At 37.0% G+C, this 26,471-nt stretch overlaps 1 long non-coding RNA gene across 1 annotated transcript; it reads right to left on the bottom strand.

Moving 5' to 3' along the window:
* Positions 1-18,163: 18,163 nt before the first annotated feature.
* Positions 18,164-19,086, bottom strand: LOC145039011 (uncharacterized). The gene is made up of 3 exons (XR_013679683.1): positions 18,590-19,086; positions 18,442-18,503; positions 18,164-18,290 (listed from the first exon to the last, which is right to left on the bottom strand). It is a non-coding gene; the product is annotated as an uncharacterized LOC145039011 (long non-coding RNA).
* Positions 19,087-26,471: the final 7,385 nt, after the last annotated feature.

Here is a 26,471-nt window from a genome sequence, read left to right on the forward strand (position 1 = left end):
CATATATTTCACATTATTCAAATAAATCGAATGTTGAGTTCAAGTTTACATTCATACGTCATGTGAAATATTTGTACATGATTTTGTCAAAATAAGTAAAGATCTGGCCTTTTTAGATCGTAACATCAATGAAAAGACATGCACCTCTAAAAATCAATTATTATCATTATTCACATCAAGGTCTATAACAAATCAAACAGATCTAGCACATGCAACATCTCTCGGAAAAAATCAACTAATCTAACAATAAACAATAATTTTTTAAAAACCAGTTTTTTAGTTGAACCGGTATGATGATTGATTTCTGGTTTAACCTTCGACCCGTCAGGTAAACATGTTTCTATAATTTTCATTATTTTTCCTATTTTCCTACATTTACATACATACATACATAAATCAAGAATTTGACGTCCACAAGTTCAAAAATTAAAAAAAAAACACATAGAAATAAGTTGTAGATCGATCCAAATATATTAAAGAAATATGTAACCATAAGTTTTACATCAATCTACGTACATAAAAAAGTATAATACTGAAACAAAATATAGTTTTTGATGAATACAAATGCATCAAAAAACATCATGACATTTACCATGTGTTTTTATTCAGAGAAATGTAAATAAATGTGATAAAACTGCCAAAGTTTATTGTAACATTCATAAAATTCTTGAAAATTTTAAACTTTTTAAATAAACCCAAAACCATCATTGTTTACAAATTGTTTTCAAAATAAGTTCAACATCAGAGAAATCCCAAGATCATAAAATAAAAAAATGAAGAGGTGCACGATCACGCCTTCACATTCCTGCGATCATCTGAGGTACCTGAAACATAATCCAAAACTGTAAGCCTAAAGCTTAGTGGTTTCCCCCAAAATACCGATACATAACAAATAATCACGAATATAATAACATGTAATTGGTCCACAACTAAGAGACTGAATTATCCCTAAGCCCACAGTATAAGTCTGGCTTGCCCTCGCCCGCAGCTTATGTCTGGCTTGCTCCCTGGCCTGATTAGTCATCCGACTGAATGCTACTAAGCCCTCAGTACGAGTCTGGTATGCCCTTCTCAACCCTTAACTCATATCCAGAATGCTCATGAGCCCTCAGTATGAGTCTGACATGCCTTCTCTGGCCTTCAGCTCACATCTGTCATACTCCAGGGTTTTTTGGCTACAACACAGAGCAGTACAACCTCAACCCAACCCACACAATATGATGACATATAACAGATAATATCATATACTGATAAACAGGCAATATCACAGGTAGTCCTACAGATCTACCATACTAGCATAACAAACTAGCATGCATATCTAATCCATACTAAACATATCAACAAATACTAGGTTATCAAACCAATAGGTCAGACTTGGTGTCATCGACCCCTATTTATAGTGAGGAAATCTCACCTCACAATGTCAAACCACAAAGAAACCTCCGGCTGCTGGTTCACGAAGAATCCCAAACTATTACAACAAACAAACATCCAATTAACAATTGGATTACCATCCTTGACTAAGGGTCCATACTTAGCATAAATGTACAATTAACCCTTTCCCCAATTGGGCCAAGGCCTAAGTCCAAATCGTTGATCCAAAAGGCCCAAATTACTTCAAGGCCCATAATTGGCCCAATCTTCCAAATTGGGTCCGACTCCTTATTTATATCCAGAAATCCAATGAGGGGCCAAGCATCCAAGCCCAAAATATGGCCCAACACTCAAAGCCTAAAGTCCAAAACCCAAACAGAAGGCATATGCGGTGTGTAATCCTTCGCTACGCTAGGCGTACTCCGCCTCGCATTGACGACCATCAGGGTGGTTGACTCAATACGCGGGGCGTACCCTCGCAGAGCTCAAAATTCCAATATGTTCTTAATGGCTTAAGCACTTAAGCCCAAACTTTAGATCCATGGTCCAAATGCATCTTAGAGTCATAAAGTTTCCAACTTTATGACTTTAGATGTCCGAAAGCTCTTAATACAAGGTCTTAATCCATTAAGACCCTTCTACCAAATACATGGGACACTACTAGACATTGGGACCTCATTTTTGTTATTAAGGACCAATCCAAGGGTCTGAAAGGACCACTTAAAACATCTAGAACATGTCATGCTCAAGATAGGGCATTTGGGACCAAAAAGAAGTATAAAAAGAACCCAACAAGAGATCTATCAATTTAATTATAAAGGTATGAACTTTATACCTTTAGATGATGGAAAAGGAAGCCAAAGTCCCAGATCCAATCCTTACTTCACGTTCCAAGATTCTTGTTGAACCTCCTTTTTACTCTAAACCTCCAAGAACACACTTTAAGGCTCTCACTCTCACACAAGGGATCTAGGGTTATTGCAAGAACAACATAGGGACTTGGAGGCTAAAATGAGAAGGGCTAATAGTCCATAATGAGGTTTAAATACTCCCTAAACCCTAAAATTTAGGGTTTCACCCGGACACTAGTATGCCCAGTGTACATATGTGTACGCCCAACGTACTAGGGCGCTCCCTAGTACGCTTAGCGTACCCACATGTACGCCCAACGTACTGTTGGATATAGTGTCTAAATCCATAACTATATTTGGTATGTACTTGACCCGACCCGACATGGTCCATTTGGGTTGCATTTCACCCGAACAATTTATGGATAATCTTTTGAGAATAGTATGAGTTATGATTTATTAATATATTATAAGTTCTAATATATTAATATAAAATCATATTATTTAATTAGTATTGATCTATAATTAATCTAGAATTAATTTAGAGATCAAAAGTTTTACTAATTAAATATGTGCTCTTGTATTTATATAGTGTGGGCTAATGCTTATTTGGAATGGGCTAGGCTTGCATGGAAAGTCCATGGATACTCCATGGAGCTTTAACCCATGGAAATGAAAAGACATGGGTATTAAGGTTTACATGGATGTAACCCTAATCCACCAAGGAGGCTTTGGTTCTTGAAATGACACTAGTTGTGGTGAGTAAAGCAAGAGGGACGATTTCAAGAAAGGTGATTACTATTCTCTCAAAGTTCCTAGTTTGTGGTGATTTTTGATTTCCATTTGAGGCATCTACACTATTGGTGCTAGGCTCTAAAACTCTAAGCAATCAACTACAACTACAAGGTGAGTAATTCTACTAGCTTTATTTGATTCAAGTTCCCCATGCCATGCTAGTTAGGATAAGAACCTTGGAAAAATAATTATTTGCATGTATCTTAGTTAAACATAGATCCAAGGTTTATAGGGTTGCATGTACACCATAGGAGTGTTAGAATGCTCAAAACCCATCAGTGGTATCAGAGCTTGGGCTTGTTTACTTGATACTTGATGCAAATAGATTAAAAATCGAATTTTTTTGTTCACTTCCATATGAACTCGCCAAGTCCATGGGGGGACTTGACGAGTCCATGAAGAAGTGCATGTTACTCGCCGAGTCTGTTCATGCACTCGACGAGTAGAGGCTGCAGTGTCCAATTTTTCGAGTTTTGCTGCTGGAAGTGGACTAGAAACATTACCCTAGACTGTTTTGGTGTTATAAAACTTGTTTTAGATGGTGTAATGTTTATGCTAATCCATTTACAATGACTATTATAAAAAATTACAAGTTTTATGATTAATTTATGATTCTTGAAATGTTCATATTCATGTTCTTGAACTTATGAAGATTAGATGATCATAGGAATTGTTTGTAACCTACTTGGTAGTTTAATTCTTGATCATAATTTGTTTTAATGGAGTCCATAACTTGTCCTCAAGTTATGGAAAACAATAGGTCACACTTTAATAAAAACCATTAAAAGAAAACAAGAGTTAGAAAAATGAAAAGTCTTCATTTTAATACTCAATTAAATTCATAAGTTATAAGAAATGAAAAAGTTTTGAAAGTTTACAAAACTTGCCCTCAAGTTTTGGAACAAGTAAAGTCATGATTAAAATTTAGTTCCGACCCTTAAAATTTTAAAAGTTAAAATTAAACCCTTATAGTTTATAATATTATAAGTTTATATATATATATATATATATATATATATATATATATATATATATATATATATATATATATATATGTGTGTGTGTGTGTGTGTGTGTGTGTGTGTGTAAGATCAAGTTGTCTTACCGCTAGTACGCCTCATTCACGAAGCCGGTCTATAAGGGGGGTATAAGGTTGTTGCCTGTAAAATGGCGACTTAATGGGTGTCCACTCTCACCCACCGCATCCATGATCGGTGGAGGGTCGTTAGCCGAACGGGTAGGACAAGGACTTATAAATTCTCATTAAAAGTATAATGATAATACTAAAGTAACTAAACTTTATTGAATTCCCAATCTTAGTTATTTTAGGAAAATGTGAATAAGGTGCTAATCCATGAAATTACACTTTACACTTTGTTTAAGTCGTTAGTGGAACGTGTATGGTTAACCGGCACACTAACTTAAACTTAACAAGGTAGGTAAAGGGTGACTTAATGTTTATCATAGTATCGATGGAGCGTGTGTGGTTAACCGACACATCGATTGAGGGGTAATACATTAAGGGTACCAAGTAATTTGCATGCATGGTTACTTCACACCTTGTTTTGTGATCCTCGGCATCCCAGTCACAAAACCTAAAGGGCACACTCGAGATTGAAACATGCCATTGAATAAAGTTCAATGAATCTCAAAGAATCTAGGAGTTTCTAAACCAACTAAAACCTAATTAAATATTTCATTTTTTATGGTGAAAATTGGTGAATCGTCATTCACCTACCTTCAAATATCTTATAGCTTAGATTACGACATCCCTCTTCTAAGTTATAAAATATTGTGTTGGGTCCTAGACTTAATATTACATTTGGGTGTTTTATTAAGTACTATCTCTAAATGTAATATAATATATTCCCTCTTCTTTTCAGATGTCTTCTAATAACAATGCTTCTGGCTCAAACCCTACTAGCTCATTCTCTTTCATGATCTTTGTGGGAGAGTCATCTTTGATGGGTCCAACTTTATAGATTGGATCAGAAACATCAGGATGGTCACTCGATATGAGAATAAAGAATATGTTCTCGACAAGGAGCTGAAGGTACCTAAGCCAACTAATACTCCTGAAGAGCTTGCTGAATATGAGGTACATGAAAGAGATGCTACAAAAGTGGCATGCATCATGATGGCTACCATGATAGCCGAGCTCCAAAAGTCCTATGAGGACTATTATCCTTTTGAGATGCACTAGGACTTTATGGACCGCTACCATCAATGTGCTCGTCAAGAGCGATATGAAATAATCTCCTCCATGATAATAACCCGAATGAAGGATGGTGAACCCATCACAGGCCACATGCAGAAATTGCAAAGTTATGTGGACCGTTTACTGAAGCTAAATGAGAACTTCCCCGAGGAGTTAGCAATAGACATCATTTTGCACTCCTTACCATCGTGTTATGATCAATTCCGCATGACATATCACATGAACAAGGAATAAGTCACCCTCAGCAAACTTCAAGGACTCTTGAAGACCGCCAAAAGTGGTCTAAAGGGTAAGTTGGTTGTTACTACTCCTACTCCTACTCCAACTGCGGCCAATGTCTTGGCAATCGAGCATGGCAAAGGGAATAAGAGAAAGAACCCTCCTAACGGTACCAAGGGTAAGAGCCTTGAAGGCTTCTCCTCAAGAAAAACCAAGAAAGGTTTTGTCACTCCTTCTGCTAAACCTAATGAGGTTGAATGCTTTTATTGCCATGAAAAGTCGCACTGGAAGTGAAACTGCCCAAAGTACTAGCAAGATTTGAAGGATGGGAAAGTAAAACCCAACCATGTAGGTATATACACTATATTATCTAATAACTCACCTCATTCTAAGTCTTGGGTCCTTGATACAGGTTGTGGTATTCACATATGTTGTGATTTGCAAGGACTAAGAAGAAGTGAGAATGTGGAGCAGGGAAAGATAAACTTGATCATGGGAAATAGGAAAGCTTCACCTGTCACCAAGATAGGAGTTTATTACTTAGTGCTAAATAGTGGGTTTACGTTAGATTTGAATAAATGTTATTATTCGCCAGAAATGGCAAGAAATTTTATTTCCTTTCTTGCATTGTATAAACAAGGTTTTACCTTTTATTTTGATAATAATAATGGTAGTATTGATGCTTTCTTTAATAATGTTCTTTATTTTAAAGCATTACCTTGTGATGGTGTGTATGAAACTATATCTATTGTAGATAATCTAGGAAATAATGTATTGTGTATCGACTCTTCCACTAGCTTAGATAAAGCATCTTTATGGCATTGTCCTTTTGGACATGTAAGCAAGAAACGCATAGGCCAACTCCAAAAGGATGGAGTCTTGGAGTCATTTGACCTAAAGTCAGATGATAGTTGTGAATCTTTTTTGCTTGGTAAAATGATAAAGTCACCTTTTACTGGCACTTGTGCTAGGGGTGAAGGTTTGTTGGACCTCATAGACACGGATGTGTGTTGATCCTTCAGAACTGTCACAAGAGATGCTAATCGGTTCTATGTGACTTTTACTGATGATTTTAGTAGATATGGATATGTCTACGTAATTAAGCATAAGTCAAAAACCTTTGAGAAATTCAAAGAGTTTAAGCAAGAAGTGGAGAATCAGTTGGGCAGGAACATTAAGATGCTTCGATCTGATCGTGGTGGTGAGTATCTTAGTACTGAGTTCCTTGACTATCTTAAGGAATGTGGGATTGTCTCACATTTGACACCTCCTAGGACACCATAGTTGAATGGTGTAGCTGAGAGGCGCAATCGGACCTTGTTGGACATGGTTCGTTCCATGATGAGTCGAGCTTCGCTACCAATCTCATTTTGGGGGTATGCCTTAGAGACTGTCGCCCATATCCTTAATCTAGTCCCTACAAAGAAGGTTGCCAAAACACCTCACAAGGTGTGGACTGGAAAAGTTCCCAATCTAGACCACATCAAGATTTGGGGTTGCGAGGCTTTCGTGAGATGCGAGACTCACGATAATCTCAAACCTCAAAGCGAAAGGTGTATTTTTATCGGCTACCCACATAAATCCTTTGGTTACATCTTCTACAGACCCAGTGATAATGTGGTCTTTGTAGCAAGAAGAGGATTCTTTCGAGAGAGAGAGAATTCATGAGCCAAGGAGACAGTTGGAGGAAAATTAACCTTAAGGAAATTCAAGAGTCAAATGGTGAAGGAACCTCAAACCCTAGCCCTCAACTTGAGGAGGAAACTCCCGTTGAGCCTACTGAAGAATCTATACCTCTGAGGCGTTCCACCAGAGTTAGGAATGCACCTGAGCATTATTATGGTTTCCATATTACTGCAGAAGGTGAAAAACTTATCAGTGATAACACACTGGTAAATCTGGATGAGCCTAACAGCTACACGGAAGCCATGACAGTCCCTGAGGCTACTAAATGGAAAGAGGCTATGGATAGAGAGATACAGTCCATGTATGACAATCAAGTTTAGAACTTGGTTGATAATGTACCTGATCGTAAGATATTTGTATTGAGATATTAATCTCTAAGATCGTTTAGATCTTTCACAGGTTTAACAAAACAATTCAAGTAAAGAAATAAACAAGAGATGGAATCAACAGTATGCTTAATGATTCAAATGATTCAAGCCTCAGTAGAGCTCGACAAAGAACTTCCGTTGTAGAGGCTTTAGGGTTTACAAAATAATGAAGACTATATGATTATCTCTAGAATCTTACGTACTAAGACGCATGCAGTCATCTATAAATACTCAAAACCTAACAAAATAAGTCACGGATGGACAAGTCCAATCCAGATACAAAATAAGGCTAAGAGACGAGCCCAAGACGCAACACCATATACCCAACAATCTCCCCCGTTGCATCAATTGGGACGAAACCTCACTTCGACTTGCTTGCACCTGCAGCACCGGCTTTCTTCACGGTCTTGAACAGGCATGGAATAATAGCTAGAAGTGTTTGTCGGAAGTGAATATACCAATTGATCACGTCGTTGAAGTATTTCTTATCAATCTCCGAATTCTGCTTGCACCGATTGACGATTCCCAGAACATGCTCCAAGTAGGAAGTGGTGTAAAGATGTTTGTCAGCCAAAGAAAATAAGCATTTCTGACCTTCTGCCCTGGTGAACATGACTGAGTTTCATTTTGGGTCAATCTTTCCCATCTGCATTTTATTTAAATCACTTGCAGAACCGACTGGAGTGATAGTAGGCTTCTTTCTAAGAACATTTGCAACTTCTTGATCCAACTTAGCAACCTCCAAAATATAGCACACCAACATCCTCTTGAAATGATCTATAATCGGACCATATTCCATTTCATTGACGAGAAGAATGTTGTGCAGGATTATCCAGTCATGAGGATTTAAGTTGGGAAGATCGGCTAGAGAGATGCATGCTCGGTTTTGTCAGATCCCCTCAAGACCTTGAATCTGACATTAGTGAAGTTACCCTCCCGAACGGGTTTGAGGACCCGAACATTGATAATCTTCTGTGCGCTCCACGTCTGATACTGAGGTTGAGCTGTCCTTAGATAGAAGTCTATAAGTTCCCTATCAACCTTTGGGTGAGGATGAGGAACTTCAGCTATGTGGGCGAATGCATGGAAGATAAAAGCTTTTCTGGTCAAGGGCATGTCAAATTGGGAATCCACCGAATTGACCCGGTCCAAGGAGATCACAGGTTCAAGCCAAAGAGTGTTGGGGGACTCGATAGCTTCTTTAACAAGCTCTTCAAGAGTCCAAGGAGGAAATAGAGTTTTTCTGCTTTCAAGGAGATCATGAGCCTCCTTTACCTTCCTCGTCCATTTTATTTCTAAAGAACCATTTGAGACCAACAACCGAGGCATCTTGAGGAGTTGGAATGAAACACCAAACTTTATTTCTTTCGAACTCATTAAGTTCGTCTTGCATAGCTTGAACCCAATCAGAGTGATCAAGAGAGTTGTTTATTGTCTTTGGTTCAACTTTTGAGACGAAAGAGTTAAACATAAAGAACTCTACTTTTGAAAATAAAGAAGTTTGCTTTGCCTTCAGTTGAGATCGGGTCAGCACCTTTTCAGAGACATTACCCACAACCTGTGAAACAGGATGTTCTCTAGTCCATTTGACAAGAGGAGGGTAATTTGTATCATAGGATGGATCCAATTCAGCGTTCACCATCTCTTCTAATTCAGATTGACTGTCATCGTCATAAGACATATCGACATTCTCCCCCTCGAGTGATGAGCTTTCCGGTGTGGCTGGTGTTTCTGGTGCTACAGGACTTTCGGGTGTGGTTGTGCTCCCGGGCTGTGTAGAGCTCTCTGGTAGTGTTGAGCTTTCGGGTGCTACAGTACCTTCGGGTGCAGTAGAGCTTTCGGGTGCTACAGTGCCTTCAGGTGCAGTAGAGCTTTCGGGACCTACAGTACCTTCGGTTGTAGTAGAGCTTTCGGGTGCAGCTGGAGAAGAGTTCTCCCCCTCAACTTGTGAACTTGGTTGTTTTGAAGAAGACGGATTCTCCCCCTCAACTGAAGCACCGTGCTGAGAAGGTTTATTTGGAGTTGATTCTTCTTCACCCAGTCGTTTGGCAGCTTCATCGACGATTTGCTTCAGATGGTCAACTTTGTTGTCTGCTGCATAGGCTTATGAGAGAGTAGCCTTCTCCGGTTCATCGAATAACTCCACAAATTGCTCAAACAAATTTGCAATCGAGGCTGTGACTTGGCCTGTTTGAGAGAAGATTTCTCCAACTGGTTCTTCCGTGGCCTTCAGCTTCTTGACGTAGCTATCATCAAAAGTCACATAGTACGTTTCTTCAAGCTTTCTCGAATGCTTGTTTAAAACCCTGTATGCTTTTGAAGTGAGAGAATATCCCAGAAAAATCCCTTCATCGGCTTTTACGCCGAACTTGTTATGATGTTCTTTAGAATTGAAGATAAAGCATCGTGAGCCGAACACGTGGAAGAATTTGACATTTGGCTTTCTATTGTTGATGATCTCATAAGGAGTGAGAGTGAAACGCTTATTGAGATAGGACCTGTTCTGCGTAAAACATGTTGCAGCAATAGCATCAGCCCAGAAATATAGAGGTAGAGAAGCGAAACTTAGCATGGTTCGAGCCGCCTCACACAAAGATCGGTTTCGTCTCTCGACAATTCCGTTTTGTTGAGGGGTGTAAGGAGCTGAGAAGTTGTGTCTGGTTCCTTTTTCTGCTAAAAAGTCTTCAAATTCTTTATTTTTGAATTCCAGCCCATTGTCGCTTCTGATGTTGCGGACGACTTTCCTCAACTGCACTTCAACCTGCTTGATAAACATCTTCAGCTTGAGAGTAGCCTCATATTTATGCTTCAGAAAGAACACCTATGTAAAACGTGAAAAGTCATCAATAATAACAAGAATATACTTGTTACCGCTAATGCTTTCGATAGAAGATGGACCACACAAGTCAATGTGAATTAACTCAAGTGGTTCAACGACTTTAGTGTTTATGATGGATGGGTGACTTTGACGACTCTGCTTCCCCATTTCACACGCAGAACACAAATGTTCTCGATCAACTTGAGCAATGGAAGACCCCTAACATGACCTCCTGTGACAAGTTTGTTGATATCCTTGATATTGAGATGGGAGAGCCTACGGTGCCACAACCAGCTTTCGTCAGAATGTGCTTTGGATAATAGACAGATAGTTGGGTTTCCTTTGATAGGTTTGAGATTGAGAGGAAACATTTTGCCTTTGCGCTCCGATTTGAGAATTACTCTTTTTGTTTTCTTCTCTATTATTTCCGAACCCTCATCATCAAACGAAACTTTAAGACCGGTACCTCCAACAAGCTGAGATACACCGATGAGGTTATGATGTAGTCCTTCAATGTATGCAACTTTTCTAATCGTGAAGTCTCCATTTGTTATCATCCCATAACCTTTAATTGTGCCATATGAGTTGTTCCCGAACTTGACATTCCCACCGTTTGGAAGTGATTGAAATTCCCTCAGCTCTTCCTTCCTTCCTGTCATGTGACGTGAGCAGCCACTGTCAATATACCATTCTTCGTCGAACTGCTCGTCACTGATAACCTGCAAAAATCAAGCAGATTTAGAAACCCAAAGTTTCTTGGGTCCACGTGAGCCTTTCACAGGAACAGGAATAGTAATAGAAATGTCAACGAGATATGTTCTTTTTATTAAAGTTGTTTTATCATTCTTCTTAATAGTGTAAACTTTAATTTTATTGGGATTTGTTACAGTCGGTTTGGAATCAGGTTCAGGTGTTTGGACCTTGGAATGCTTTAGATCACTCTTGACCGAGGAAACCTTCTATTTTCCTTTCAAATCTATTGAAGATTTTAGATTTTGAGTTTGAACAGAATTGGATTTAGAATGGGGTTGAGAAGAATTAGAATGAGAGAATTTAGACTGAGAAGTTTTCTTGACTTGAGGTTCTAGGTGACCCTTTTGTTTGTGGTCATTAGTGAGACAGAACCTTGAACCTTGGTAACTTTTGCTCTCGGAACCAAACCTATGCTTTCGGTAGCTAGTGTTCTCTGAACCTTTCCTTTCCTTTAGGTTGTTAATACTTTCTTGAGGTCTGACTGCTGTTTTCTCTGACTTCCTGTTATGATCAGAAAAATGGGCATTTTGAGATCGCCAGAACTGTTTTCGCTCTGAGAGATTCTTCTTGTATCTCAGATTCCTCTGCTGCTTTTGATTTTTCACCTGTCTGGGTTGCCTGTGAATATTTGCCTTCTGTTTTGGCTTTTGAACAACAGGTTCGCTCTTTATAGATGAGGTTTTGTTTGTGGAGGTGACTTCTTCTACATGAATTTCTTTAGTGCCACTTGTACTTGGTACGTCAAAGTTGTCAGGCTTGTTCATCGGCTCTTGTACATATCTTCCTTTTGTTTTCCAGGACGTTCGCTCTGATAAACCAACTGTTTCATCGGTATTATCTATAGGAGCAGACCAGAAGAACTCATCGCAGCCATCTGCGTTATCTTCGTTCACAATGGCAGTGAGTTCGGCTGTTTGATGTTCGGATACTCCGTTGACTTTATATACCTGATTTGGTGTTATTGTCACCTTTTGGTACACAACAGCCTTTTCCTTAAGAATCAGGGACATATTTTGTGACAAACGAGCGAACTCCACAGAATTTTCAGAAATAAGATTTTTGTGGTTTTCGTGTTCGCTTTTGACAAATTCAGAACAGTCGACTTCATCTTCTACAGAAATTACACTCATATCATCATCCTCATTAAGTTCAGATGCGTTTTTAACATCAATTTTATTTTCTGAACTTAAATTGGCGTTAAATGAGTCAAATTTTTGTATGGTTTCGGTCCTTAGTTTCAGCTTATCGTTTTCATGCAAAAGATTTTTCAGCATGTCCTTATGGTCCTTGGACTTTATAAAAGATTCTATTTTGTCCAGACCATACATGTAAGTGGGATTCACATAATCAGACGATACAACACTTTCGCAGTTGTATGCTACAGCATCAATTTCATCCTCCTTAAACTCAAGGAAGGGAAAAATCATGAGATGAATTTTCTGCCCTATTTCACAGTTCAGATGAAGTTGAGTGATGTTAGCATAAAGACGTTTAGCAATTAAACAAAAAACATTTCTCTATTTCAAAAGTTTTAAATTGTCTCTTTGCAAATAAATGTTTTCATCTTTGGATTTAATCAGCTTTGATTCCTTCAGCTCTATCCACATCCTCCGTTCTTCACTCTTGGAAGACACCCTGCTTATTTGGTCAGTTAGGTTAGAATTGGTGACCCGTGTTTGAGTTAAACTACTATCTAGATTTATTCTTGAATTTAAGCTTTTTAATTCTTTTTCATACGAATTTTGTGGGACTTTAAATGAAACAAAAACGGATTGTACCTTCTTGATCAATTCATCTAGCTCATTGATCTGCACGCTGAGAGGTTTTGTTGTGAAGCATAGGTCCTCTCGCTCCTTGGAGTCTTCATTCCCACCATCCGTATTGTATCCCCTCATTTGAGATACATCTGTCACCATCAAACACTTCCCACCGCATTCTTCACCTCTTGCAACGTATGCCTCTCCATGAGATGGTTTCCTGACCTCATCATCCTCTGAGTCGGTTGACCAGACCTACATGCCACCGAACTCATCATCCGCTGCCGAACCCTGCACAATTAAAGCATTCATTGAAGGGTTAGCAGTAGCTTTCTTTCTCTTGATCTCTTCCAGCTTTTTCATCAACAAGGCCTTTTCATCTTTTTCCTCATCCTTCTCTGCCATTTTCTTTAGAACGCAGTCTTTGGCATAGTGGTTCTTTCCTCCACAGTAGTAGCAATTCACACCTGAATCTTCTTCAACTTTCGCCTCTTTCTTTGGTTCCCCTGTCTTTGGCTCCTCCCTAACCTTTTCAGAACTATATCTTCCCTGCCAGTTTTGGTTCTTATTGGTAGGGAATCTCTTCTTGATGAACCTCTTCGGATTAGACACCATCATTTCATAATCTTCAGAAGTAAGATCATAGTCTTCTAGGTTCAGATCTTCATCTTCTACCACATTTTTTCTTTTAGATAGGAGGGCCAAGGACCCCAAACTTGAGACCATATTCTTCTCTTGCATGACAATCTTTTCTTGGGATTTCAAAATTCCCACCAGCTTTGCCAGCGAATAAGACTTGAACTGCTCGTGAGCTTTGACTGTAGACACAACAGCTCTCCATTCAGATCTTAGGCCATTCAAAAAGGTGACTTTCTGTTCAATCAACTTCCTTTCTATATCATGTTTGATCATCTTGCTAAGAAGATGATTGAAGCGATTGAACGTCTGAGTAACAGTTTCATTAAAATTCTGCTTAAATTCACCAAACTCAGACAAAAGCAAGGTCTGAATAGAATGCTCCAAATCTTCATCTGTGGAATATAGCTCTCGCAGCCTATCCCAGATTTCTTTAGCGGTACTGTAGGAACTCACCAACCTAAATGTATCAGATTGAAGAGCGAATCGGATCAGTCTCAATGCTTTAATGTTGCACTGAAACTTTTCCTTTCCGTCTTGAGCAACATCTTTAACATCTTTTAATAGATCATTATACTCTTTCTGAGTTTTAATGATTCTAGATGTTCCTGAGTGAGCGAATGGTCCTGACACAATAGCGTCCCATATAAGATACCCATTGTCTTCAGATCTGATGACGTAGTCTTCAAAGTGATGCGCCCAAACTTCGTAATCTTGAGCGTAAAGAATAGGAATCTTTGTTGTTGATCCAATACTGTTTGAGATGTTGATAGGATTAGATTGAGAATCGTCCATGCTTGATCGTTTAACCTGTTTGAAAGATCAGACTTGTAATATATAATATTAGGGCAAAACGAATAAGTAATGAGATACATCAATTATGGAGTGACGGCTCAATAAATATCAGTTAATGCGGGATAAACCCTAATAACTTCTTTCACAGAAGAGATGTGTATGAATTACACAGCCTCCTGCTCTGATACCAATTATTGAGATATTAATCTTTAAGATCATTTAGATCTTTCATAGGTTTAACAAAACAATTCAAGTAACGAAATAAACAAGAGATGGAATCAACAATATGCTTAATGATTCAAATGATTCAAGCCTCAGCAGAGCTCGACAAAGAACTTCCGCTATAGAGGCTTTAGGGTTTACAAAATAATGAAGACTATATGATTATCTCTAGAATCTTACGTACTAAGACGCATGTAGTCATCTATAAATACTCAAACCCTAACAAAATAAGTCGCAGATGGACAGGCCCAATCCGGATACAAAATAAGGCTAAGAGACGAGCCCAAGACGCAACACCATATACCCAACAATTTGGGTGCAAATGGATCTTCAAGAAGAAGACCGACATGGACGGTAATGTTCACACCTATAAGGTACGACTGGTTGCAAAGGGTTATTGTCAAACTCCGGGAGTTGATTATGATGATACCTTTTCACCAGTGGCCAAGATTAAGTCTATTAGGGTTCTGTTATCCATTGCTACATTTCATGACTATATAATATGGAAAATGGATGTCAAAACCGCTTTCCTTAATGGAAAGTTGGCTGAAGATGTTTACATGGTTCATCTAGAGGGTTTTGTCAGTATAGAGTACCCTAATAGAGTGTGTAAGCTCGAGAAATCCGTTTATGGATTGAAACAGGCACCTCGCAGATGGAATCTTTGCTTTGATGAGAAAGTCAAAGAATTTGACTTTTCAAGAAGTGAAGATGAATCTTGTGTCTATGTCAAGGTTAGTGGGAGTATAGTAAACTTTCTGGTGTTGTATGTGGATGACATACTACTCATAGGAAATGACATCCCAACCCTGCAGGAAGTAAATTCCTTGCTTGGGAAGTGTTTCGCTATGAAGGACCTTGGTGAAGCTGCCTATATCCTAGGGATAAGGATTTTGAGAAACAGGAGTAAAAGACTAATTGGACTTAGTCAAAGCACCTATGTGGACAAAGTGTTGAAAAGGTTCAACATGCATAACTCCAAGAAAGGAGAGTTACTCATCGAGAGTAACGCCAGATTGAGTAAGACACAAAGCCCTAGTACTGAGGCTGAGATAGCATAAATGAGTCAAATACCTTATGCTTCAGCTGTAGGATCGATCATGTATGCTATGACTTGTACTCGACCTGATGTAGCCTTTGCTTTGAGCATGGTTAGCAGGTATCAGGGAAACCCTGGCAAGGCACACTAGACTGCGGTAAAGAATATCCTCAAGTACCTACGGAGGACAAAGGACTGGGTCCTTACCCTCGGTGGGAGTGATGACTTGAGAGTTGTAGGGTACAGTGATGCTAGCTTCTAGGCTGACAGGGATAATTTCCGCTCTCAGTCGGGATGGGTCTTTACCCTAAACGGAGGGGGCAATTACTTGGAAAAGTTCCAAGCAGGATACAGTGGCTGATTCTACTTGTGAATCAGAGTATATAACAGCAAGCGAGGCAGCAAAGGAGGCTATATGGCTAAAGAACTTCATCGGAGACCTTGGAGTTGTACCAGCTATAAAGGAGCCAATGGAGATTTTCTGTGACAACAATAGTGCGGTTGCCTTAGCCAAGGAACCAAGAGATCATGTGAGATCCAGACACATTGACAGAAAATATCACTTCATCAGACATCGAATAGAAGAAGGAATCCTCGTGGCAAGGATGGTATCATCGGATGAGAACCCAACAGATCCCCTTACGAAGAGACTGACTCGGGCTAAGCATCTCCAGCATGCTCGGAGCATAGGGCTGAAGGATGATATTAGTTTTAGTAGTTAGATAATCTTGAAATTTGTAAAATGTAATTGAAATTTGATGATAAATAAAAGTTGTTATTTATGAGTAAAGTGTTGCTATCACTTGTCAATTGTTTACTATTATTTCTTTTTGCATGTTTTGACTTCCAGAATAATTATGTTATGGTTTATATCATATTATTCAAACTCTCCACAGCCGATCATATGTTGGAAGTAGATATGAATCAAGATTGTCATGGGTTGGCTTATAGAGGTCTAAGATGTTAGACAAAGCGGGGCTATAACACTCATGAGTGCTCATAAGTTCTGAGTATTGGATTCAACACATGCTCACTTATCACTTCATGGAATTTATCTCGAGTGATCGTGAGATGGTAATATCATATAAGTCTTCAAACCTAGAGATATGATTTGTTGCTTATGAGTTGGTTATGCATTGATTGCACGAAAACGCATTAGTAACTCGATGTTATAAACCGTGCTTTTGTGTGTAATTCAACAAGTAGTAGAGCAAACATATGAGTCGAAGTTTATCTGTTCCTTCTAGGTATAGAAGCGATATCTGGGCCCCTCGATGATTTTGTTTTGACCTATGTACCGAGCCCGATCATAACTAAATTGATGTGTTCAGTTAAGTTCTATGTCAAACAAATCGGAAATTAGGAAACAAATGATAGACAATAAGCAAGATCATGTTCCATGTATTTGTCCGGTTGATATTTAGAACAGAGGGTTATATGATCACTTATCTAAAATGGTGCTTCATAGTTCAACAGAGTTTAAAGAGCTACGATTGTTGATCGGTTCCTGAAGTCATACTTGCAACTATAGTTAGTAGACTTATCCAAGTGGGAGACTGTTGGATATAGTGTCTAAGTCCATAACTATATTTGGTATGTACTTGACCCGACCCGGCATGGTCCATTTGGGTTGCACTTCACCCGAACAATTTATGGATAATCTTTTGAGAATAGTATGAGTTATGATTTATTAATATATTATAAGTTCTAATATATTAATACAAAATCATATTATTTAATTAGTATTGATCTATAATTAATTTAGAGATCAAAAGTATTAGTAATTAAATATGTGCTCTTGTATTTATATAGTGTGGGCTAATGCTTATTTGGAATGGGCTAGGCTTGCATGGAAAGTCCATGGATACTCCATGGAGCTTTAACCCATGGATCCCATGGAAATGAAAAGACATGGGTATTAGGGTTTACATGGATGTAACCCTAATCCACCACACTATATAAGGGAGGCTTTGGTTCTTGAAATGACACTAGTTGTGGTGAGTAAAGCAAGAGGGCCGATTTCAAGAAAGGTGATTACTATTCTCTCAAAGTTCCTAGTTTGTGGTGATTTGTGATTTCCATTTGAGGCATCTAAACTATTGGTGCTAGGCTCTAAAACTCCAAGCAATCAACTACAACTACAAGGTAAGTAATTCTACTAGTTTTATTTGATTCAAGTTCCCCATGCCAAGCTAGATAGGATAAGAACCTTGGAAAAATAATTATCTGCATGTATCTTAGTTAAGCATAGATCCAAGGTTTCTAGGGTTGCATGTACACCATAGGAGTGTTAGAATGCTCAAAACCCATCACATACTACTCATGCTTCTAAGAATTGCCAATTTGCCACTAGGGATTCTTAGGGATAATTCCAACCAATCTCAAGGACCAAAATGACATATTTAAATACCAAATGAAGCATTTGAAAATACCTGAAAGCCCAGGACATTACATTTATTATGCAAAATGTTTCATTTTTATGGTTTTTATTCAATTTAACATGTTTAACCGATTTAACCTAACCAGTTCAACCTGGTTTTTATAAAAACTGGACGATTTGTTAAGGTTATAAAATAAGTAATGCTAACTGAACCGCTACCTTCACCGGTTCCTGGTCTAAACCGATTGGACCGATCTTTTTAAACCAATTTTTAAAACATTGATAAATAATGACACAATCACAAAGTCACAATAACATTAAAATTTAAAGGTATATCACCTTATCCCCTATTTCCTCCTTTACTTGAAATATGGCAAGGTACCTAGTGTGCATAAAAAGCAATTAATTTTCTGCCAGAATATTAATACTTCATCAAAAAGTATGATACATGGTAGAAGATACATTAATTCGTTCAAATTAAAGGATCGCTTGTACATGAAACTGGTGATGATGATTGAAGAAATAAGACTTACCTCTGAAACATGTGTAAAACGCACAAGAACTATGCTCCTTTAGTTTTGTAGAAGTCAAAATCCTAAAGCATGACACAAATTTATAATTCAATTAACATTTTTCGTCTTAAAATATAGAAAAAAAAACCCAAAAAGAAACAAAATTCACCATAGGAATGAAGCTTTTCCCAACAATCCAAGTGATTGTGTTATCAATAACATTGGCTTCAATTGGAGCTTCAATGGTGTGTTTGTAAAGAAAGGAAAGCCCATCTGATTAAAGCTTTCACCGGTAGATGAAGAAAAATTCAGATAAAAAAAAACTAAATTAAAAGGGAAAAAAAGATTTATAACACCTTAGTGCTCCGGATAATTTCATCAACTGATCTTTGGCGACTACAGAGACTAATTAGTAGATGAGATAGCAAGGCAGTGGAGCATGTGGAGAAAAAATGATGGAAATTCCAGACATATATCCTTCATAACCAACATCTTAAGGAGCAACTAGATGAAGATGGACACCCAAATCAAACCCAAACTTAAAATAAATCAAACCACACAACCTTATATTTGTATTGGTGTTAATTGTTAAAGCAAAAGAAGAGAGCGGTATTCAAGGTTTGGGTATATGAAGTTTCATCTTCCTTCAAAACATAGAGGACGACATTCAAGGTTTGTGTGTGTGAAACGAAAGCAATTCGTGTCTTGAAGATACAAGTGCATGTGTGTCTTGAAGATAGCAATGCAGACAAATGAATCAATTGCATTTAAGAGATGTTTGCCTAAAACTAGAGAAGCCGAGTGAAACTAGGAAGGTGAATTAGTTAGACTCAATACCGACTACTCTTCATAAGCAGTGACTAGGGCTGTAAATGAACTGAACGTTCGGCGGGAATTTCGTTTATGTTCGTTTATTTAATAAATGAACGAACATGAACAAAATTATCGTTCGTTTAGTTAAATGAACGAACGTGAACAATGGTCTCGTTCGTTCATTTATGTTCGTGAATGTTTGTTTATGATGTTTGTTTATGTTCGTTCGTTTAAGTTTATTTATATTCATTTATATTCAATTTTTTTATTTATTATATTGCTATATTATATATTCGTTTATGTTCATATATGTTAAATTGTGTTTTTTTTATCTTTGTTCGTTTATATTCGTTTAGCATGTTCACGAACATAAACGAACGAACATCAACAAAGTAATTTGTTAAACGAACGAACATTAACAAGAAAATCTCGTTCGTTTATTCGTTCGTGTTCGTTTGTTGTTCGACTAACTTAAACGAACGAACATGAACAAAACATTTTTCGTATTCGTTTGGTTTGTTTACAGTCCTACCACCGACTATAATTAATATTGTATATAATTATAATATATTATTATTTTATTAGTACACGTTATACGATTATAAAGCAATTAAAAGATATTTATTATATTTTAAGAGTCATGAATAAATGGTATTTAATTCATATCATAAAAAAGTTATTCATATTGACTACATTTGGTTTATAATAAGTAATTTCGCATATATTCCTCCCAATATCCTTATATTTATCAAATAACATCATCTCTTAAAGTAGAATATATTATTATTTTTTATAATTTACAAGGTTCTAAATAACGTAAGGCGTGACTTGGCGGTAATGTCAAGCTTCAAGCTTTTTCGAGCATTGGCGAGTCACGTCGTTTGTAAGACATGATTTAAGGCGGCAATTTTGTATATAATTCATATTTTTATATATATTTTTTACTATTATTCATTTTTATACACATATATGGGTCAAGACGGCGTTTTGGCAAAATTTGGCGGCACATGCAAGCCTTGGAGTCATGGCGTGCCATGGCGGAGCCATTGCGAACTTTTTAGAAACTTGATAATTTGTAATAAATGGTATTTAATTCATATCATAAAAAAGTTATTCATATTGACCACATTTCCTTTATAATAAGTAATTTAGCATATATTCCTTCCAATATCCCTATATTTATCAAATAACATCATCTCTTAAAGTAGAATATATTATTATTTTTTATAATTTGTTAAATAATTATATCTCAGTATGACACTATCCATCCAAACGAACACCTTCATAACTATTTCATGAAGTAAAATATATTGTTATTTCCTGAAGTAAAATATATAAATTCAAGAATACAAGGACTACTTGGACAACAAGCTCAAAAGTTGAGGGATCGAACTTGCATAGCAATCTTTATTGCCCCGTCGACACTCATTACAATTATTGTTCCTTTTTTGTAGGTTTATAGCTTGTGGTTTAACTATCAAATTATTGTTCCCTTGTTATTTTTAAAAGCAAAAGAGGGACACGTAAGGCAGCCATGTTGTCTCATCGTGACCGTTTGATGGGCACATGAATTTCATCTACTTTAAATCTAAGGACGAGATCTAGTTTTATGATTTCAGATACGATGTAGACGATAACTTATTCTCCTGCACCCCAGCGCTGGACCAATCCAAATATGCCATGGCATGACGTGTGTGCTCCCATGATGGAACTTGTACAGTTGTATCGTCTTTTTGGGTGCGCATATTAAATTTTACCAATTCTGGTACTCTTCAAAACTTGTACTTTTGGTAAAAGAAAACCGTTTGTAATAATTAGTTTTTTTTTCTTTTAAATAAATAATTTTTTCATTACATATATTATGATCAAATAATAAAATCTTAATAATGTGTATATGGTTATTATGAATGAATATGGGTTTTTTATGGATAAATATAAAATTTACTAAATTCTTATAACTTCATAGTTTTGTATCACTAATAATCTGATTTAAACTATGATTTTTGAGGGTCATAAGGTACTAGGAAAACATAATATTATATATATATTTCTTGAAAATATATAAAACAAAACATATTCTATAGTACCAAGGATGCCTTCAACCCAAATCCCTAGGCCCGCAATGACTCCCTCAAAGATTATAAAACCAATTTTGTAAATTGACAATTAAGGCGGCTTTGTAAATGGATCTATCTATTTTGGATATTTATATTTATGTAATTATTTATTTTTGAATAACGGGTTAATGGTTACTGGTTAGTATTTCGAAATTATTCATGTCATAGTTGAAACTCAAGACCTTCGATTCGATCTAAGAGGTAAAACTCTACCAAGTTGGCTAGTGCCACATTAGCTATATTAATATAATTATTAATAATATATGGTGATATTAAAAAGAAAAAAATATGATTGATAAAGTTAAAAGGAATCTATACGGGTACTCCAAAATAACATAACATAATAACACAAAAATGGCTTAGATAATTTTATTATTGTAAGATTAAGTCATACCTTTTTTATTATATTATTTTATTAAAATATCATAATAATGGCATCAAACTCATCATTGAGGTCGAGGCTACACCAATGTCTGACTCGGAAGTTCTTGCCCTTTTGTTAGAGCTGGTGGTAGATCACAAATGCACTGTTTCCGGATAAAGGACCCATTTTGGACCATTACGATAAATTTCTCATGCTTTTTGGTTGCCGAATGGTTTACTATTGTTTTTAATTTTGTGTTGATAGAAAGCAGTTGATAAAATGTTGAAATCATTGCTACCACTTCTATGCAAATTTTTAATATTGTTAAATACGTTGTTAAATTTGGTGCAAGTCATTCGAAGGTTATGCCATTTTTGTCACAACCAGCATTTTCAGCTAGGAAGTTCTATTCCCATGTGAACATCAGCTATTGTAGAACTTGTACTCTAAGTGAATATCATGATATATGCTAACCTGAAATCATCCATTTGAATCCAAACTTTTGATTGAAGTTCAAAACCTAATACAATACATCTCATATGTTCAACTATGGATTGAAAACCCAAAAAATCCCGATTCAAGGTTATGATGGACTAGGATTCTCTTATTGGGCCTAATGGACCAATAAACTTTCAATTTGACTACTTTGGGCCTAGGAACCCTATTTAGGCTCTAATTGGACCCACATCCATGAAATTAGGGTATTTTGGGTCATATGGGCCTAGAATGATCCATCTTATTTCTAATGGGCCATGATGGGCCATAACTAGTTTCATAAACCCTAATGGGCCGTAAACTACATCATTGGGCTTCTTTGGGCCGTGAACCCCCATAAAAGCCCAATAGGACGAAAAATATTTATTTTGGGTCTCATAAACTCTAAATAAGACAAGAGAGGGACCAAATCTTCTCATTTCCTTTCTCCTTACACCATTCTCAGCCCAACAAAAATACAAAAAAAAGGAAGATTAACTAGCTAATTGCATGACACCTCACTATTACATATTGGACACCCATGCAAGAGTGCATGTACCCGTGCAACTCTCACATCACCCTATTTAAAAGTCAACTTTCTTCCCTCTCTCTTATCCCTCCTCACTCTTTGCCATAGGGCCTTCATTACCATCATCACTTTTCATCTTCCAACTCAAGAATTCTCTCTCATTTTCCTCTCTAGCACAAAGAACATCCCCCTTCCATCCTAATAGTTTTCGAGAATTTCAAGAGCACACCAAGAACTCTTCATCAAGGATCATCCCATTTGGTAAGTTTTTGGTTAGACTTCATAGTTTTAATTTCAAGTTACACCAAAAATCTCTTCTTAACCCACATCATTTCATGATCTATGCTCTTAGAACATACTAAAGTTCGAAAATCCTTCTCAAGAAGCTTGCTAGGGCCGAGACCTCCTCATCTCATTGCCAAAAATCAAAAACATCAAAGCAAAGTGAGTTTATACCCCATATTTTTCGATTTTTACTTGGTTTTAGGGGAACATACAAGTTGTTTTGTATAGATATATGTGTGTATGCATGATTTTGTGTGTTTTCTTTGGTTACATATGTGTTTATGTGTTGTAAACTTCATGAATTAAAAGATCTACTAAAAAGATGATGATATTGGTATAACATAACACTCTTTTCAACATATCTCACAAGAAAAAGGTTTAAAATATATCAAGAATACTTGAATCTAAGAAAACTTCATGAAAGGAGCTAAAAATGACAAAAATGATAAAAAAAAAAATATAGGTTGTTTATGTAACTCTCGGATAGCATGTGGGTCAAAAGGAATTTTTTGCTAAACAATGGCTAAACTTGGCATTTGAGACCTTATAGGGACAAAAAATGTAAATATTTTTATAAATGGGCCTTATTTGGGCTTCTCACGGTTTTGGGCCCAAAAATGGTAAGTTTTGGTCTTTTGTGGGTTAAATTATTCATTTTCAAGAAAGTTGTGTTAAACATGTAAGTTTTTGATAAAAATGGGTCAAAGTTGCGAAATTATGAACATTTGGGCCAAAAAGATGAAAATTTCTATATATGGGCCAAAAATGTATATTTTCACAAAAATCAAGCCAAAAATGATATTTTTGACAAAAATGAGTTAAAAATGTTATTTTTACAAATACTAGTCTTAATACAATTTTTGTCCAAAATGGGGCCAAAAATATTATTATTTTTTTTTTACTAAAATTGGGCCTTAATTGCAAATTTTTGGCTTAATGGGCCAATGATGTCATTTTTACAAAAAGTGGGCTCTTATGCTATTTTAGTAAATAATTGAGCTAATACTAGCAAAATAATAACAAATGGGCTAATTTTGTCATTCTCAAGTTATTGGGCCTTAGTGGCCTATTTATATGCTTGATGGGTCCCGAATACTATTTATTTGTTTATTGGGCCTCATTGACCTATTAACATGCGTGACGGACCTTGGAAACTATTTGCATGCTATTTGGGCCTGTAAATACCTTACATGTGAAATCGGCCTTAGTTATCCTTTTACATATATTTTGGGCCCATGTTATATAATCTCGTTCCCTTTGGGCCTGAAAATGACTTACGTGTTTAGTGAGCCTTAGTGGCTGCTTACATGGTTCATTGGGCCCGAAATGAGTTTTATATGTTTCTCTTCACGTATAATTTGATTAAGGATCTAATGAGACGTGTCGGTTGACACCTATTTATAGATCTATACAGGGGTGACGCCCTACCCCTGAGCTGTTCGCTATAGTTAGACTAGACCAGTCTAGGGTGACAAAACGTACCATATTCCGTTGGCGTCCGAAAGACGTCAATACAAGCGAAATTCTCCTTATCAAGTATGATTATAACGACTCACTTAGAGAAATTAACATTATGAAATTTACGGGAGACCATTATGTTGTCTATTTGGATTATTCAGGAACATACTCGCACTCAACCTCGGGGTTTGGTATGGCAGCATTCTCTTTTATAGACAACATAGGGTTGTCTAGGGACATTCTCTTTACGTTCTCTTCACTTACTTTTGGGATTCTACTAAACAAAAACACACATGCATAAATACCAGATTGGACACAAACACACTAAACTATTTTAAGAAAATACATGATTTTTTTTGTGATTACAAAGTTATACAAATCATTTTCTCAAAACATGCTTATGAACTCACCAACATTTTTATGTTGACCTTTTCAAATTAACTTGTATTTTCAGGAAACCGCTGAAGTAGGTTGAACTGAACGATCTAATGGATGTTTTATTATATTTTGTTCCATCGTACTTTTATATTTCTGGCATGTAATATGTCACAACTAGCATTTTAGCTAGGAAATTCTATCCTAATGTAAACATCATCTATTTTAAGGCATGTATTCTAAGTAAAAATCATACGCTATGCTTAATCAAAACCATCCATTTGAATCCAAACTCTTGATTTAAGTTTAAAACCTATTACAATACATTCCATATAGTCAAGTACGGGTTGAAAACCCTAGAAATCCCGGTTCAAGTTAATATGGACTAGGATCCTAGTATTAGGCCTGATGGACCAATAAACTTTCAATTTAACTACATTGGGCCTAAGAACTCTATTTTGGCTCTAATTGGACTTACTTCCAAAAGATTAGGGCAATTTGGATCATACGGGCCTAGAATAATCCATCTTACTTCTAATGGGCCATGATGAACCATAACTAGTTTCGTAAGCCCTAATGGGCCGTAAACTACCTCATTGGGCACCATTGGGCCGTGAACCTTCGTAAAGGCCCAATAGGCCGAAAAATATTTGTTTTGGGCCTCATGATTTCGAACTAAGTCAAGGAATCGCCAAACCATCTCATTTCCTTTCTCCTAGCCTATTCTTAGCCCAATCAAAGCAAATGAAAAAAGGGAAGATTCAACTTGCTAGTGCCACCTCTTTGTTGCATGGAGGACTTCCATGCTATAATACACGAAATATCAAGACACTTCTGTAACATCTCAAATTTCAGAAGTATAATTTAAGGGATTAAGTGTAAATTTGAAGCATGGACTCGTCGAGTAGGATCGCTTACTCACTGAGTCGGAGCGGGTTTGGGTCACGGATTAAGTGACAAACTCGCCGAGTCGGAAGCTGGACTCGACGAGTTGGTGCTGAAGAGGGAAAACCCTAATTCCAAGGGTTGTGCCCTATATAAAGAACACTATATTCCTCCCTCAGCCTCTTTACTTCCCTATTGAGTTCTAGAGGCCCTAGAAATGAGTGAGCTTTCATCATTTGAGAGAAAAGAACTTTGGAGGAGGGAATCTTTGAAAGAAACTTGAAGATCAAGAGGTTTGCTTCAAAGGAGAGGTTTGGATCCAAGATCTACTACAGTTGTGCTCATTTTGAAGGTAATAAGCTGTTACCTTCACTCTTTTTCATCTAGATCTATTCTTGTTATGAGATTTGGGGTTTTTATGCCATGTTTAAAAACCATTTCGAGTTAGAGCCCAGATCTAAAGTTGCTACTTCGGATCTAAGTGGATTTTGGTCTATAGAGTCATAAAACATCAATCCTGGGGGTGTAAGTGAAGCATTGTTGCCTTAAAACCTAGTTTGAAGTGTTTTGGGCCAACACTCCTTAGCTACACATAAAGTTTGCAACTTTACGCGAGGAATAGGTGTAGCACCTGGTTTCTGGTATGTAAATCTTAATTGAGTTTTTTTCCTTTTTAAGCCTTGGACTCGGCGAGTCATAGGTCCGACTCGCCGAGTAGGGATAGGACCCCGAGATGCGTTTAATTTGGCGA

The sequence above is a fragment of the Lactuca saligna genome, chromosome 4 (assembly GCF_052625555.1).
Source record: "Lactuca saligna cultivar CGN05327 chromosome 4, ASM5262555v1, whole genome shotgun sequence".
NCBI classification, from domain to species: Eukaryota; Viridiplantae; Streptophyta; class Magnoliopsida; order Asterales; family Asteraceae; genus Lactuca; species Lactuca saligna.